This window comes from Cupressus sempervirens, chromosome 8, assembly GCF_028749045.1.
Source record: "Cupressus sempervirens isolate cs-2001-9-10 chromosome 8, ASM2874904v1, whole genome shotgun sequence".
In the NCBI taxonomy this organism is placed as follows: Eukaryota; Viridiplantae; Streptophyta; class Pinopsida; order Cupressales; family Cupressaceae; genus Cupressus; species Cupressus sempervirens.
Genome location: NC_143125.1, coordinates 581,598,955 through 581,615,031, shown reverse-complemented (window position 1 = coordinate 581,615,031; position 16,077 = coordinate 581,598,955). Strand labels below are relative to the sequence as shown.

The 16,077-nt window shown below is 33.2% G+C and overlaps 1 pseudogene; it reads right to left on the bottom strand.

The window, feature by feature from the left end:
• Window positions 1-3,952: 3,952 nt before the first annotated feature.
• LOC149543761 (high affinity sulfate transporter 1-like) lies at window positions 3,953-13,920 on the bottom strand (annotated as a pseudogene).
• Between the last annotated feature and the right edge of the window lie 2,157 nt (window positions 13,921-16,077).

Below are 16,077 nucleotides of genomic sequence, written 5' to 3'. Positions count from 1 at the left end.
CTTGACAATAATGATAGCTATATCTTGTATTATCATCCCAATTATAAGAGTTGTCATTGTTCCTTACCTTTGTTTGCCTGTTTGATGACCACATGGATTTGGATCTGCATTCAAAAGCTCTATGTCCATACTTCTGAAAATTGTAGAATCTTTGTGTATGCATAGTCCTTGTTCTACATTCATGTGCCTAATGACCTTTCTTGTTGCACTTATGACAATGAGTCATGTTCTTAGGCTTGAAATTCTGATTTGTAAACTTCCTCCTGCACACATTAGCAATATGTCCTTTCTTATCACAATTATGACAAGTAGGTTTGGAGTTCTTACCTTTGATGTTCCTTTCTTCTACACTTTTGGATGATTCTCCTTCTTCAGTGCTTGTGTATCCTAGTCCTAATGTATCATTCTTGGATTTAGGAGATCTCAGTAATTGTTTAGAGTATTTGATGGCTTCATTTGACTTGTTGAAACTTTCAGAAAATTCCTTTTTGTCTCTTTAGGTCACTTTGCAATTGTTCATTTTGCAACTTCAATGTAGTTATCTCAATGTCCTTGACATTCAATTCATAGTTGGCATTCATCATTTGACTTAGAGCATCCAATTGCATGTTGGAAATCTTAGTTAGCTCTGTTGACTTCTCTTCCAATCTGGTGGCCAAAATTCTTTTGTCTTCTTCAATCATGGCTTTGTCTTCTATAGCTTTCTTCTTTTGTTCAGTTACCTCACATAGCAATATAGATTGTGATTCTTTCTCTAACTAGAGATTTTTGATTTCCTCAGCTTGAACTCTTTTCTTTTCCATTAGATCTACAACTGCTACATCAAATTCATTGGAATCTCCATTTGCAAATAGCTTACTAGTGTCTATCTCTTTGTATAGTGTGTCATTCTCCACAATAGCAATTTCTTTCCTTCTCTTCAAAGATTTCTTTAGTTCCTCTCTTGCTTCATTCAGTTGATGTAGTATGAAATGTATTTCAATCTCCTGGTTCTCAATAGTCTTTCCCAACTTGTAGACTTCCATTTCAAGATCTTTCCTCAAAGCTACAAAGCTTCTCTTTCAGAGAACAAGGCTCTAATACCAATTGTTGGAATTACAATAGGAAAGGTAAACTTTTGAGGGTGGGGGGGAGGGGTGAATTAGTAGTTTAAACTTGGACCCATAAAAATTTCACCACACATCCATCACATGCATTCAAAACTGAAATAACATGTAAAGCATATACATCTAAATCATATAACCATGTAAACATTCACACACATAACACCATATATGATTACCCAAAAACCCTCCAAGTGAGAAGGTAAAACTGGGGTGGGGATGACATCCACAAATCTTCACTACTACAGTAATAAAGTGTATCCAGTGAAGGTTACAATGTTTTAACCATGAAACATGATCTACCCTATGAAAGGTCTGCCCTGTTAAAGGCTTACAAAGACTGTTAGGTCTCACCCTATTAGTGATTTTCAACACCCTATTAGAAGTGTGCCTTGTTAGAGGACTTCAACTTACAACTAAGTAAGCACCCTGTCAAAGGATTTCATACAGCTTGTTAGGACTACTCTGCTTAAGAGATTTGATTGAAAGCACCTGTTAAAATGTCTTAGCATAGGTCCTGTGGTTGGCACTTGCTTGCCTGATAACATATCACCTCTACACAATGTCTTCTTGATCCTTTTCGATTAGATGTCTCAATGTTGTATCTTTTTCTCTATCCTCTGTTCTTCTCTAACTGATTCTGCAATTCACTCTTCCTTCACAACATCTAAGCCACCTTGAATGCTCTTCTTGCAAACTATCTTGTTTGCTCCTTCAATTCCTTACACACTCACTAAAGAGTTTAGGGCTTCGTCCTCCTTAAGAAGACTTAGGTGGATTAAGGTTAGGTATGAATCTATGGCTGAGATTCATTCATTTTGCCACTTAATCCTTCCCATTTTCTAATTGGCTACATGTAACTGCATAGGGAATCCAAATAGAGATTTGTCCTTATCTCCAAAATATCACAATTTAATCTTAAGTCAGCTAAAAAATGGTTTACATAGTTGTTTGTGCCATTACAAACAAATATGTCAAAATTGCATTACTCAACATTTGAAGTCTCTGATGCTCGGCATGCATTGTTCTTTATACTATGACTCAACACCTACATTACTTGGCATCCACTGTTTACTCAGCTCCTAAATCACACAACATGGTCTATCTGCTCGGCATTTGAGTGACTCGGCATATGAGTGACTTGATACTCATTGCAACTTGGCATGGTCTAATATTTACATGTTGTGCTCAACATGTATCACTAGTTTGACATGAACTGGGTAAATGGCTTAAGTGTGTTGACACTCACTTGTCAAAACCAATCTAAGATCAACAAGTGGTAGTATTGATAGATTGATAATTTAGTACTTTTTATGTTTCCTATTAGACACTTAGTTGTTTTTCACTAGGTGTTATCATTAATGTTGAAGGGCAAGATTATCGGAAAGTGAACTCCCAATAAATGATCATATGTTTCCATTGATGGTAACACACTTCATTTCTATGGTCCCTTCTATTGGTGATTAGTTTTGGAATAATACGAATGTGAAAAATGCCAAAGTCCAATAAAGGAATAGAAAGAACAATCATACAATCTTGGTCAGTGATGACATAAAATTCAAACTTACATTATTTGATACAAATATCATAATATTATTATTTTGACAAAATATCAGAATATTATTATTTTGACAAAAATATCATAATATTATTATTTTACTTATCTTGTTGCCATTAACAAGGAAGGAAGCCTCTAAAATTCTCTAGATAATCTTGAAATCTAGCAGCAAACTATTGAGGAAAGAAGCTAAAATGAATCTAGAAACTATAGTGGTTGCAATAGAAAAGATCACTCAGAAACTACAACAATTGCAACAAAGAAGAGCCCTCAACAAAGGAAAGGGAAGAAAGTGAAAAATAGGAAAAATAAGGCTGTTAATTTTTTTGAGTTGGAATTTTCAGAGCACCCAAAGTTGACATATTTTCAATGGAGTCTTTTTTTTTTCCAATTGTCCCCTTCCTCCAGTGGAACAAAGACATTTAAAGTCTTGAGTTGGGCACATATTTGAACCATGCTAAATGTGAGTGAGTACATAGATCTCCTTTTCACTTGGATTCTCTAGATCAACATCTCTTTGTCTCCAACCTGGTAACATGTACTCCTTTAGGAATTACTGACAATATATCACCTTTCTTATGCCCATATGAGATGTATTATACAAAGCCCCTGATTTGGATGAATGAGAGTAAGTTTAACCCCATGACCTCTATTCTATTCATGTCACACGCCTTCAAACTATATTCAAAGTTCCTATTCATTGGCAACCCCGTTCAAAATACACAACATTCATTTTTTTCATAATTTCCTCAGGATGAACAAAATCATGTAATGTCTAAGAAAAGCTACTAATTTGACTTGCTTACCTTTTTAAATGGGGGTTACCAAAAGTAACTAGTGTAGAAATAGTACACCATAGAAACACAAAGTTGAAATTGGAACACAATAAAAGGAGTTTTGGTTTCCCTCTCTTTTCTATCATTTAATGCAAATGAGCAAACTGGTGTGAATGGATAACAACCATCCCTTTTAGAATTTAAACTCAAGTAAACCCGCTCCTTCTACATTTCTATGATTTTAAAGAACTCATCCAAGACTCAATAAGTGTTTTTCAAAAAATCTATCTTTTGCACACCCAACTACGATTGTAACCTATGACAACACTTTTCATCAAGACATTTTTTTTAGAATTTGTATTCTTTATGTATGGACCAAAATTTTTGTTTCCTTAATAAAATCAAGAAGCCAATTTTCTTTAAAAAAATGCTTTTAGAAGAGCATAGACAACTACTACTTCTAAATCTTATCCATGCACACACATAAGCACTTGTATAAAAGCATAAATAAAAGTTTATAATAGACTTAAGTCTAATTTATCAATTTTCCAGATGAGGTGTGATGCCTTGATGTTAAGTAAACCAATGAATGCATTGATGATGATAGAAGCTACAATCGTATTTGTAGTGTACTTGAAGAGTGGCATAATCAACAAAAGTGCTAGAAAAACCATGATTGACATCATTATATTTGAAATTGTTGTTTGAAAACTTGCACTATAGTTTACTGTTAAGCGTGGGAAGGAGCCTGTAGAAAAAGACATTCAAACACTTTAACAACCAAATGTAGAAAAATAATGAATCTCAAATACTAAATATAAACAATAGGAAGAAGAGATCACACATGCCAAATTTTGAAATAACTTACTGCAACATTGCATGAGGTCAATGAGCCTGCCACATTCATAACACCATTGCTATCATTTCTTTGTTTCCACCTAAATGGAAATCCTTTAATGCTTCAAATGTTCTTCCTATTGCAAAAACTTCCTGAAATAGTCCTCATGTAAATGAATTCTATCCTTATTTGGTTTGATTAACATCTACATGTAAAAGTCTAAGCTCATTCTTTAGTCTAGCACATAAACATCGTCAAACAATAAGTTCTATAATATTGTCACTAACAGTAGGGAATCTTCTCATTATCAACTAGAAAAATGACTTTAAGAGACTTAATGACTATTGCACTTGATGTTTACCATATCATAAGAGGCTAAAAGCACAAACCTTTATCACCCTTTTACAAAGGAAAAGGCTAACAAAAGTATAGTTGTTCACCTTCAATGACATAAACTGGTTTTATTATTTAGAATTTGAAAATGAAGTAAACTAATAAAATGTGTAGAAATGGATGAAGTTTAGGATTATAATTTTTAATAATTATTTGGAATAAGAAATTATATATTTTCCTATTTTTAAAGATAACTTTTAGTTGCTGAAAAACGCTGGAAATTAGGGGTCTAGTTCCCACCACAAAACTACATGGAAATAAACTTATTTCCCTTTGATCTTAGATTATGTTATAGATAACATATGTAGCTAGAACAATCATAAATAAAAATTAGCTTTAGACCTATATTTTTTGTTTTATAACGATTCAAATTTCAACTTATTCAAATCGATAGTTTTCATCTCCCACCACATTTTTAAAAATAAATAAATTCCAATCAGAAGAAAAATTATAGATTCTAGAAGAGGACTCTCTCCTCTAGAATGTCATATAAGTTTTAATTTTTTAAAATATGATTTAGTATTTTTTTCTTTCTCAAAATTGACTTCTTCTCAAGTGTTAAAATACGTACTTGTAGAATTTTTTAATTATAATATACTATATCTAATTAAAACACTATGAACTCTATATAAGAATATTCTTGAGTTTGAGCTCTATAAAATGGTGTTTATATGTTATTTAAAAAGTATCATAAGAAATAGTAAGAGTTATTGAAATGTCAATTTTATGAAATAATTGTATTTATTTAGTAATTGGATAGTAACTAGTATACAACATGCATTTAATAGACATTTCCAATTGGAAAAGTGTGAGACCATATATAACTTATCTAGGACAAATTTATCAAGCTCATATGTTTGAACAAAATTGTTTTTTAGATAGAAATACTCAAAATTCAGTTGTTTTGATAAGTCAACCTGAAAGGTGACACAACTTTGTTACCCAAGATAAATTATAGCGAGCACAAAACCAATTGTTAAACCATTTGCAAGAAGGTCTCCCCAAAATGCAAGTTCACTTGTTGAACTAGGGTTTACTCCTTTGTTCATGTGATTAATCTGTCAAACAGAGTATTTTAGTACAATCATTTCAAATTAAAAGTACCTAATGATCGCCACAACTTGAGCCTTCTTCCTATCATACATCAAACAAAAAGTAATAAGATCTATCACCATAAATAAAGCATTTTTTGGCTTAGAATTTGTACACCATGTTTACTGCACATGTCAAAAAGTCAAGGAGAGTTTACAAAATGATTGAGACCAAAGGGCTATATCTGGCACCTAGGAAAAATGCTTGTTTTTTCTTTCCCTGTTCAAGTTGATTCTAATTTAGAGTGTGTTAGTTGAATTTGTCCAAAAAAATTATTCAGTGATTACCTTAAAATAAATGCCAACTATATATTGAGTTTTTGAGATATATAAGTTTTGTACTTAGAAACTTCCAAAGTGGAATATTCTTCCACAATACTAAGGTACATGACTTACAAGATACTTAGCTATCATAAGAAAGCTCATGATAATCGTTCTTATCAAAATTGTCTCCCAACTCCACTGTAACTAAATAAAATAAATTAAACAATATGTCTTGAGAAAATAGGAGTTGATTTCGCAGAGAAATTCCAACTCTCAACAATATTGCATTGCATAAACAAACTATCTTTTAGACAAAAAAATAGTTGATTTAGAGGATCCAAGAATTGAAAGATAGATAGTTGGAAATTTTTTATTATACAATTGCACAATATAAGTATAGGATAACTATTGAAATACATGGTCCATGATGAAGTGTGACCCATATTGGCTTCATTACAAAGATAATGTTTACTTTCTTTGTGAATATCTTTATGCTAAGGAATCCTTTCATATGTTGTAGTACAATTGTAATAACACCACCTCCCATAAAGCCAATAATTGATGTATGTGGTAGAAGTCAATGAGAAAACCAAGCATGACCAAAATAGATTTTATTAATTGATGACACATTAAAAGTAGTAGACTTGCTCTCTAAGTATGTTTGTATTTTTGCATACCTGCAGGTTTTAAGTAATGCCTAGAAAGAACCAACAAAAAAGGTTGATGTAAATACACAACAAAGGTAATCATGAGATTTAACATCATCTATTTCATTCATGGCCAATGTTCCCAACAAGATAGAAACAACAACTACAACCCTAGTTGCACTATCCCTGGAGCTTCCCATTGTTGCGTATATCAATGGAGGTACAAATCTAGTGTCGTCACATGTGAGAGAAAAATAAATAAAAACCAATTAATCACCTATCTAACTAATGAAGAAAATAACCTATCCATTATATTGCATTTTAGCAACCTGCTTATAAACAAAACCCATAATCTTAAAACAATAAACTTTTGTTGTTCACTAAAGATAAAGAAAAGAGTTCTTTGAAACATGCAAAATGAAGAACAAATTTGGAAAACCTACATTCTACAAACATCTTCCAAGGTCAAGTCTATAATGGGTATTCCCAAATACAATACTCCCAAATACAATGAATATGTGTAGCAACAATGTACTAGGACTTGGGTTCATTTCTTCATATTATTTATTTCCCATTTCCTTGTGACTGCAGAATTAAAGCATAATAAGACACACCAACTTTCTACAAAATTGCCTCATTACAACTATGCTTCCACATGCCCTTCCTCTCATCACTCCATGTTTTACTATTACAATTGACAATCAATATAAAAAATTTAAAATATAATTTTGACAAGAAGCAAAAATTAAGGACCCACCCTTCCCTCATGAAGTTTTAAAATAATAGACTCAAAAGTTGTCCATAAAATCTCTTGATTTGTGCGATGAGGCTATTTGATTTTATGCTTTTAATTTGGTTGTATATTATAGATTTTGAGAAAATAAAAAGGCTTAAGTAAATTAATTTTTTTATAAAAGAATAAGCTTTAGTTTTAAATTTAAAAAATAAAAATTTAAAATGAATAAGATTTTATAATTGAATGTTAATTGAAAAGATACAATTATAATTGTTCTTTCGGAATTTGTTTATTCAATTTTTTTTTATATTGCAAACAAATATAATACAAAAATATTTTACTTATGCTTTATTTTAAGTAAGGGGGTGTCTCACACACAATCTCAAATCCAAGAGCATGGGGGCAACCTACAACTTCAAGGTCAACTACTACATTAGACAAACACATTTTTATTTTGGTAGATTTCTTATTGTGATATTGCTATAAGGATTCAACTGTATAGTTTTTTGAGTCAAAGCATGAGTAGTGCTTCACACGAACCCATCTTTCATGAGAATAAATGAAACACTTAGCACTCATTGGATCTAGGCAATGGTCACAGAGGTGAAGCACTAGGACTTCCCAGGAGGTCACCCATCCCAATACTTCTCCAGCTCGAATACACTTAACTTTAGAGTTTTCTCCATGATTAAACCCACCATGCTTACAACCCCATTTACAAAACCTTTACCAAGTGTTGAACTGAATTTGACTTGCTATGAAAAATATCTCCAACTTATCAAATTTCTTATTACTTCATTCAAGCTTAATTCTTAAAAAAGAAACTTAGAGACTTTGGTTTCTTGTTTTGATTCTCAATCAAGAACATTAAGAAGAACATTAAGAAGCTTAGGAACCTCATCTTCATTTCGAATAGGAAAATACTAGATCTATAAAATGACAGGCTGTCCCATAGCTCCTAGACGTTAAACATTTTCTTCTTCTTGATTACTAAATATAGAATGATTTACCTTCACATGCGACATTAATGACTCTTCCTCGTATGTCGTATCTCCGTTTTGTTGGCTTCAGACGCATATTGTTTATAAGTTTCATAATGTTTGTCGTTACCGAAGTCCTGTGACCAAAACTTTTGAATATATAGGACGGCAAATCTCTTCACATGCGAAATGAATAACTTTATCCTGGTACATAGAATATTCAAAGTACACCGTTGGGATACTTTTCAACAAGGACGAATGCATGGGATCATCCTTTTGAAGATGATTATTTATTTCTTTCGGCGAGCTAATATTTACGCAATTTAGCCAGTTTTAATTTTATTTTGTTGCAATTTAGTATCGTTATGTCAACTTTTAACTCTGGTTTTTCAGCAATTTGGCCGGAGGCTTTCTATTTTATTGCATGAGGCATTCCTGGGGCATGCAGCGCGGATTTATCAAGACTTGAGCTTCTAAATTCACGGCGGCAAATCTGGAAGGAATGCGAAGTGTAGGTCCATTTGTGAACAGCAATGCGAGTTCTGTACAATAGTGCGTTTTACTGGTGTTTAGCCGGCCCTAGTGGACCAGGGCGACAAGTATTTTATAGCGAGGGTTTCAAAGTTTTTGTTATATCTGACAGTGGAAGCAGATCCAGGTGGGCCCTTAAAATTTTCGGAATTTTTTAATTTTGTCTCTTTCATTTTTTTCCGCTTTTTGAAAATGAAAAACGTAAAACAGTAAATGAGAAAAACGGGAAGGAAATGAATAGATTTTGAAATGGCAACTATTTTTAGGGCATTTTGAAATGCAGATTTCGAAATAAATGAGGTAAAGTGGAAACATACAGGTTAAGATGAGTATGCAGTTTTCAGTCATAAGACTAAAATCTTTGTAAACGGCAAGAACAAGGAAAATAGAGAAGTTTCATATGTCTACGGCCCCACTTCGACACCTCGTACATGCTCTTCAGGTTTGTCAAGGTTGGTGGCTTTGAAGTGAGGGAATAGTAAATTGTGAAGCTTGAGCTCATTCGATCTTTGGTGGAAGATAATAAATTTTTAAAGAAGCGTGTAACTCTTTGGACTGAAAAGCTTGACTGATGGATAACAGATCAGATTGCAAGTTATCAAGGGGTCGACAATAGAAGTAATGAGGAGGCAAGCTCTAAAGTAACCCAAAATGAGGTGCAAGCAATTCAGCAGAAAAGTTGTCAAGGAGGGTTTACAAAGGAATTGGTGAGAGGTTTGTCAAGGTAAAATATGGGCTCAAATAAGCAACATCATATAGCTTGAAAAAGTTGAAAAAGTGCAAGAGAAGATAAACTAAAGTTAAATTGGAGAAACAAATGTGTGCCAAGTCCAAGCAAGAGAAGATAAAGAAAAATTGTAGAAACTAATGTGTGCCGAAAAGGCGAGAATGCTTACCATTTCATTGAATAAGAAGCAAACTAAAATGCAAAAGTAATTTTTAGTCATGTGCATTAAGAGCTCTATCTATCCGTCTTTTCTCTATCTCCCTAAAAAACCGTAGGCATACACTTACCACGAAGTGATATAGATTCGTATGGTTGCCATTTTTCAGTTCATAATTTATGCATTGATAAGTAGGAGATAATTTCCACAACAAGTCAAATTGTGATGTGAATATCAGGATTTAACTGTGTGATTTTGAGTCAAACTCATTGACCCATGTTTCATGAGTAGTGATTCAACGTGAATCCATCTCTCATGAGAATAAATGGAACACTTAGCACTCATTGGATCTAGGTGATGCTCATAGGGGTGAAGCACCGGGACTTCTCGGGAGGTCACCCATCCCAGTACTACTCCAGCTTGAGCGCGCTTAACTACAGAGTTTCCTCCATAGTTAAACCCAAAGCTTGCAACCCCATTTGCAAAACCTTCACCAAGTGTTGTGCCTTATGAACCATTCATTAGAAAGCCCCTTAAGCTCATCAATTGATAAGTAGGAGATAATTTCCACAGCAAGTCAAATTGTGATGTGAATATCAGGATTTAACTGTGTGATTTTGAGTCAAACTCATTGACTCATGTTTTATGAGTAGTGATTCAACATGAATCCATCTCTCATGAGAATAAATGGAACACTTAGCACTCATTGGATCTAGGTGATGCTCACAGGGGTGAAGCACCGGGACTTCCCGGGAGGTCACCCATCCCAGTACTACTCCAGCCTGAGCGCGCTTAACTACAGAGTTTCCTCCATAGTTAAACCCAAAGCTTGCAACCCCATTTGCAAAACCTTCACCAAGTGTTGTGCCTTATGAACCATTTAGTAGAAAGCCCCTTAAGCTCATCAATTGATAAGTAGGAGATAATTTCTCATGAGAGATGGATTCATGTTGAATCACTACTCATGAAACATGGGTCAATGAGTTTGACTCAAAATCACACAGTTAAATCCTGATATTCACATCACAATTTGACTTGCTGTGGAAATTATCTCCTACTTATCAATTGATGAGCTTAAGGGGCTTTCTAATGAATGGTTCATAAGGCACAACACTTGGTGAAGGTTTTGCAAATGGGGTTGCAAGCTCTGGGTTTAACTATGGAGGAAACTCTGTAGTTAAGCACACTCAGGCTGGAGTAGTACTAGGATGGGTGACCTCCCGGGAAGTCTCAGTGCTTCACCCCTGTGAGCATCACCTAGATCCAATGAGTGCTAAGTGTTCCATTTATTCTCATGAGAGATGGATTCATGTTGAATCACTACTCATGAAACATGGGTCAATGAGTTTGACTCAAAATCACACAGCTAAATCCTGATATTCACATCACAATTTGACTTGCTGTGGAAATTATCTCCTACTTATCAATTGATGAGCTTAAGGGGCTTTCTAATGAATGGTTCATAAGGCACAACACTTGATGAAGGTTTTGCAAATGGGGTTGCAAGCTTTGGGTTTAACTATGGAGGAAACTCTGTAGTTAAGCGCGCTCAAGCTGGAGTAGTACTGGGATGGGTGACCTCCCGGGAAGTCCCGGTGCTTCACCCCTGTGAGCATCACCTAGATCCAATGAGTGCTAAGTGTTCCGTTTATTCTCATGAGAGATGGATTCATGTTGAATCACTACTCATGAAACATGGGTCAATGAGTTTGACTCAAAATCACATCGTTAAATCCCAATATTCACATCACAATTTGACTTGCTGTGGAAATTATCTCCTACTTATCAATTGATGAGCTTAAGGGGCTTTTTAATGAATGGTTCATAAGGCACAACACTTGGTGAAGGTTTTGCAAATGGGGTTGCAAGCTTTGGGTTTAACTATGGAGGAAACTCTGTAGTTAAGCACGCTCAGGCTGGAGTAGTACTGGGATGGGTGACCTCCCGGGAAGTCCCGGTGCTTCACCCCTATGAGCATCACCTAGATCCAATGAGTGCTAAGTGTTCCATTTATTTTCATGAGAGATGGATTCATGTTGAATCACTACTCATGAAACATGGGTCAATGAGTTTGACTCAAAATCACACAGTTAAATCCTGATATTCACATCACAATTTATGCATTACCCACATTTCCCAATCTTTTAGTTTACAGTTGTGGTCAGAGATAATATTTAACACACATATATCAAATAATAACAATAATTTCTTAAATATAAGAATATGGTATGGTTTGGAAAATTGAATTTGTTCATATTTGGCTAGTTTTTAAGTTTTTCTTAATTGATAAAATATATAATTTAAATTCAATTGTAATATAAAAATAATAGCTTGGTTACAAGTCACATTATAAAAGACCGTGTTAGGGAATGTGCATTTAAAAAAAGAAGAGTGGTGATAGTTTAGATCTTCATTCGAAGAGAAAGGTATCATCACATAGTAACATACTCTGTAATGGTCTCTAGATTTCATTTGTGATATGGGAGATGATAATGAATGTTGAACTTTGGTGTCATTAGGTAGCTTGCAATATTGTTTTCCTTGAGTATGCCACTGATGTTGAGATGTAATGTCCCCTTTCTAGCATTCATAGCATGATGTTGTCGTTAGCCTATTTCCCCACAGTCCCATAGGCTAACTAGGACATTAAAGGGGCTTAGAGGCCACTGGCCTAGACAGTTTCAGTTGCAGGTCTTTCTGAGGGGTTCTGGGGCAACTTTGGGCATACTTACTATTTATAGTAAGTCATCTTGGACATGGCCGGACATTCAGTCACAGTGGTATGTCGATAGTAATTGTTTAAAATCGACAGGAAAACTTATTTATCATTGATAAGATTTGTTATGCATTGATAAAGCCATTTTATAAAGTTAAATTTAAATATTTAACTTTATTAATGCATAGACTATAGTTTGTGGGAAATATTTAAATTAAAAGAGTTCCCTTTATTTTTATAACACATTGGAGACATAAGGTACATAAAGGGAGTTATGTTTTATCCCACATTGAGAAAACGAAGGATTGAGCTCTTGTGAGAACACTATAAAAGAAATGGAAGAGCTTTTTTTTGTATGCTTGGATGAAGATTAATGTTATGTTGCTAGATATTTGATTATCGGCCTTGGAGGACGGAATCCCTCTTTGCTAGCATTCTCTTCACTGTTGGAAGACACAATCAGGAGGATCAAGGGTGTTTTCACTTCAGGAAATACACTAGGTTTCATTTGGGGCATTCGCATAAAGAAATTTACAAGGGTTTGAGGTGCAGATCTGAAGTTAGTTATTGCTATAGTGCCGCATGAACAGTATTTTGCTACAGTCGGCATGAACAGTATTTTGCTATAGTACAGCGTGAACAGTGTTGGTATCAAGTTTACTTGTTTTTCCGGCTGATTAGAAGTTTGGAGGGCTGCCGACTACATTTGCAAAATACTATGGCAACTAATTCCAGGTTTCTTCTGTCAAATTTTGATACTTTGCATAATAATTGTTGAACACAAGTCTGAATGGTTGTTGCAGCCTTTAAGGCAGCTGTAAGTGCACATCTACATTTAAAAATCACCCTTTTATCAGCAGATTGAAAGAGTTTCCAGATTTTTCATATATTGTTGAATGTGTGCCAAGTGTTTGTGAAAATGTTATGATGTGTATTATGCATTTTAATGTCACTTCATAGTTGTTCGTAAATCTACTCATTGAAAAGCAATTTGTTGAGGAAATCAGCTTTATGAGTTTGCATACAAAGTGTTTGACAATATTCCTTAAGTTAAATTTCTACAAGTCAAAGTTCAAATCAGGGGAGGATATTACATGAGATGGTTAAGAATTGGACAAGTGGCAACCTAGGAATGTGCATTGTAAACAAGCCATGAAATGAAATGAAAGGGTTTTAATGATGTCTACGAGATCACTAGTCTAAGGGACCAAAAGGCCAGTTAAGCAACCTGTTTTAATTTCTCTAGGCTGTTCCTTTTGTTGTGGATTCGTATTAGGAAACTTGTTGTCTTGTGTAGTTTTGCCTCTTCTAAAGAATTTCTTCATGCTACTTACCTGTAAGCTATCCTTGTACTCGTTGCAAATATCTTCAAGTATGCCACTCACTCTTTGACAAAGTGTCATTCTGTTTCCACCACTCCTTTGTTGCAAAAAATACAAATTCTCTCTTCCCACCTTTTTTTAGGGACCTTCCATCTACTAGTTTCACATCATAAATGATGAGAGTTGGTCCTTAGCTAAGCTATTAAAATTTTGGTGCTTCCTTTAATTGTGGATCTTAAATATTCTTTATCTCCATGTTCCTATGTGTGATTGAATTTTTTAATGTAAGACCCGTTTTTCCTACCTATCAGATTTGGCCACATGACAGTTGTAGATTTCTCTAACACACATTTCTTTATTTCAATATTGGTATTCAGACACTCTTGAGGGTTACTGTTCCATTCCACTTGCTAATTTGTCTCTTCCATGTTTTTTTAAGATGCTTTATTTTTAGGCATATACACCCGTAGACAAATAATAGTAACTCTTTGCAAGTTTGTAAATTGTTAATGAAAATGGTCTCAATCTTGTTGCCCTCCTATGACATATAGATGTATAATTCTTACATGAACCACTAATACTATGATGTTTAGAATCTATGTAATGGGTGTGCCCTTTTGATCATATTTATCAATCTAAAAAAAAAAATTAAATTTTTTTTACTATATGTTGGAGACATCCGTATAATCATAATCTATGATTTCAATTTTGTAATATATGTACATATATACATATATATGTAAATATGTGTGTGTGTGTGTGTGTGTGTGTGTGTGTGTGTGTGTGTAGAGATATGTACATATATACATATATTTACATATATATATGTATATATACATACATATACGTATGTATGTATGTATATTTTTAATAATAGAAATATTACACTTGAATAATAATTTAAAATTGAAAGACACCCATAAAAAATAAAAATAAATTTTAAAACTAAAAGGCAAAATATTTAAGAATATATTTTTATTAAAAATTGAATAATGCTTTGCTAAATTTATTATGATAATAAAAATTTGATGTCAAAAATTTAATTTCAACTTGTCTTGCTTTTTAATTGTAGTTGAGTTTTTAATCTATGTCTAGCAAAAGATTTTGCCTTCACAATATTCTACACTTGAATTATTTGTTTCATTACCCTTGTCTCTTCTTTAAAATTGAATACAAAGTGACTAAATAATATTGTTGAAGAAATGAAGATATACTTGAGACATCAAAGGATGTGCCCCCTTTTTTTTTCCTCTTTTGAATTTGTTGAAGTTGTACTTGCAGTTCTGTTCTGTTATCTCTATTTTTGTTCTACACATAAAAACTTTTCCCTTTTAAGTGGAGAAGGTTATCTTTGTTAGTTTCAATGCATATCATTTCTTTGTGTAAAGTTTAGATCAATGAGCAGGTTTAAATATAGAAATCAATATGAAAATGAATTTGAATAAAATATAAAGAAAATACCAACATAAAAACATTAAGTAAAATATTAATAAATTGATCAATCTTCTAATAATATTGTCATAAAAACACTCTATCAAATTTTAATACTTAGTATAATCAATCTTTAATTAAATTGATTATTCATGATAATTTAATTGATTTATTTTTTAACATCCTTTCTTACAGTTTCATTACCAAAGTTAATAAAAAAAATAGGAGTATTTGGAATCTCTAGAGATTGATTTAAATAGACATAACATTTAGCATTAATTTCAAATGTTTAAGTACAAAAATACCAATTATCAATATGTCAAAGTGTTAGAATTCAAAACTGGCACTAAATTTTTCATTTCAGATTACGATTATTTATTGAAATTCAAAAATATTAATTTCAATAATATTGATTGATTCTGATAGACATATCAAAAGATAGAAGATGTATTCGAGCTTCTGGGTAAGATCAACATTTCGGATCATACTCTATGATCCATCATTAGGATGTTAAAGAGAGAACTAAGATATAAGATGCCAAATTATAGAAATTTAATATTGTTCTTTTGAGAGTAGAGGAGGGTTGCATGAATTTATTCCTATAAAATATTTGAGAAGGCTGTTGTAATCAACAGTTAGATTGACGCAATGCAAAGGTCTTATTATCATCTTGATGACATCATTAATTGACTAATAGTTAGATAATCATGGCATTAAAAAAGAAGAAGAAAAAGTGAATAATTGAACATCGAACAACATTGTTGGTTTTTCTGGAATCAATTTAACAAACGGATCAGAAAGCTATAG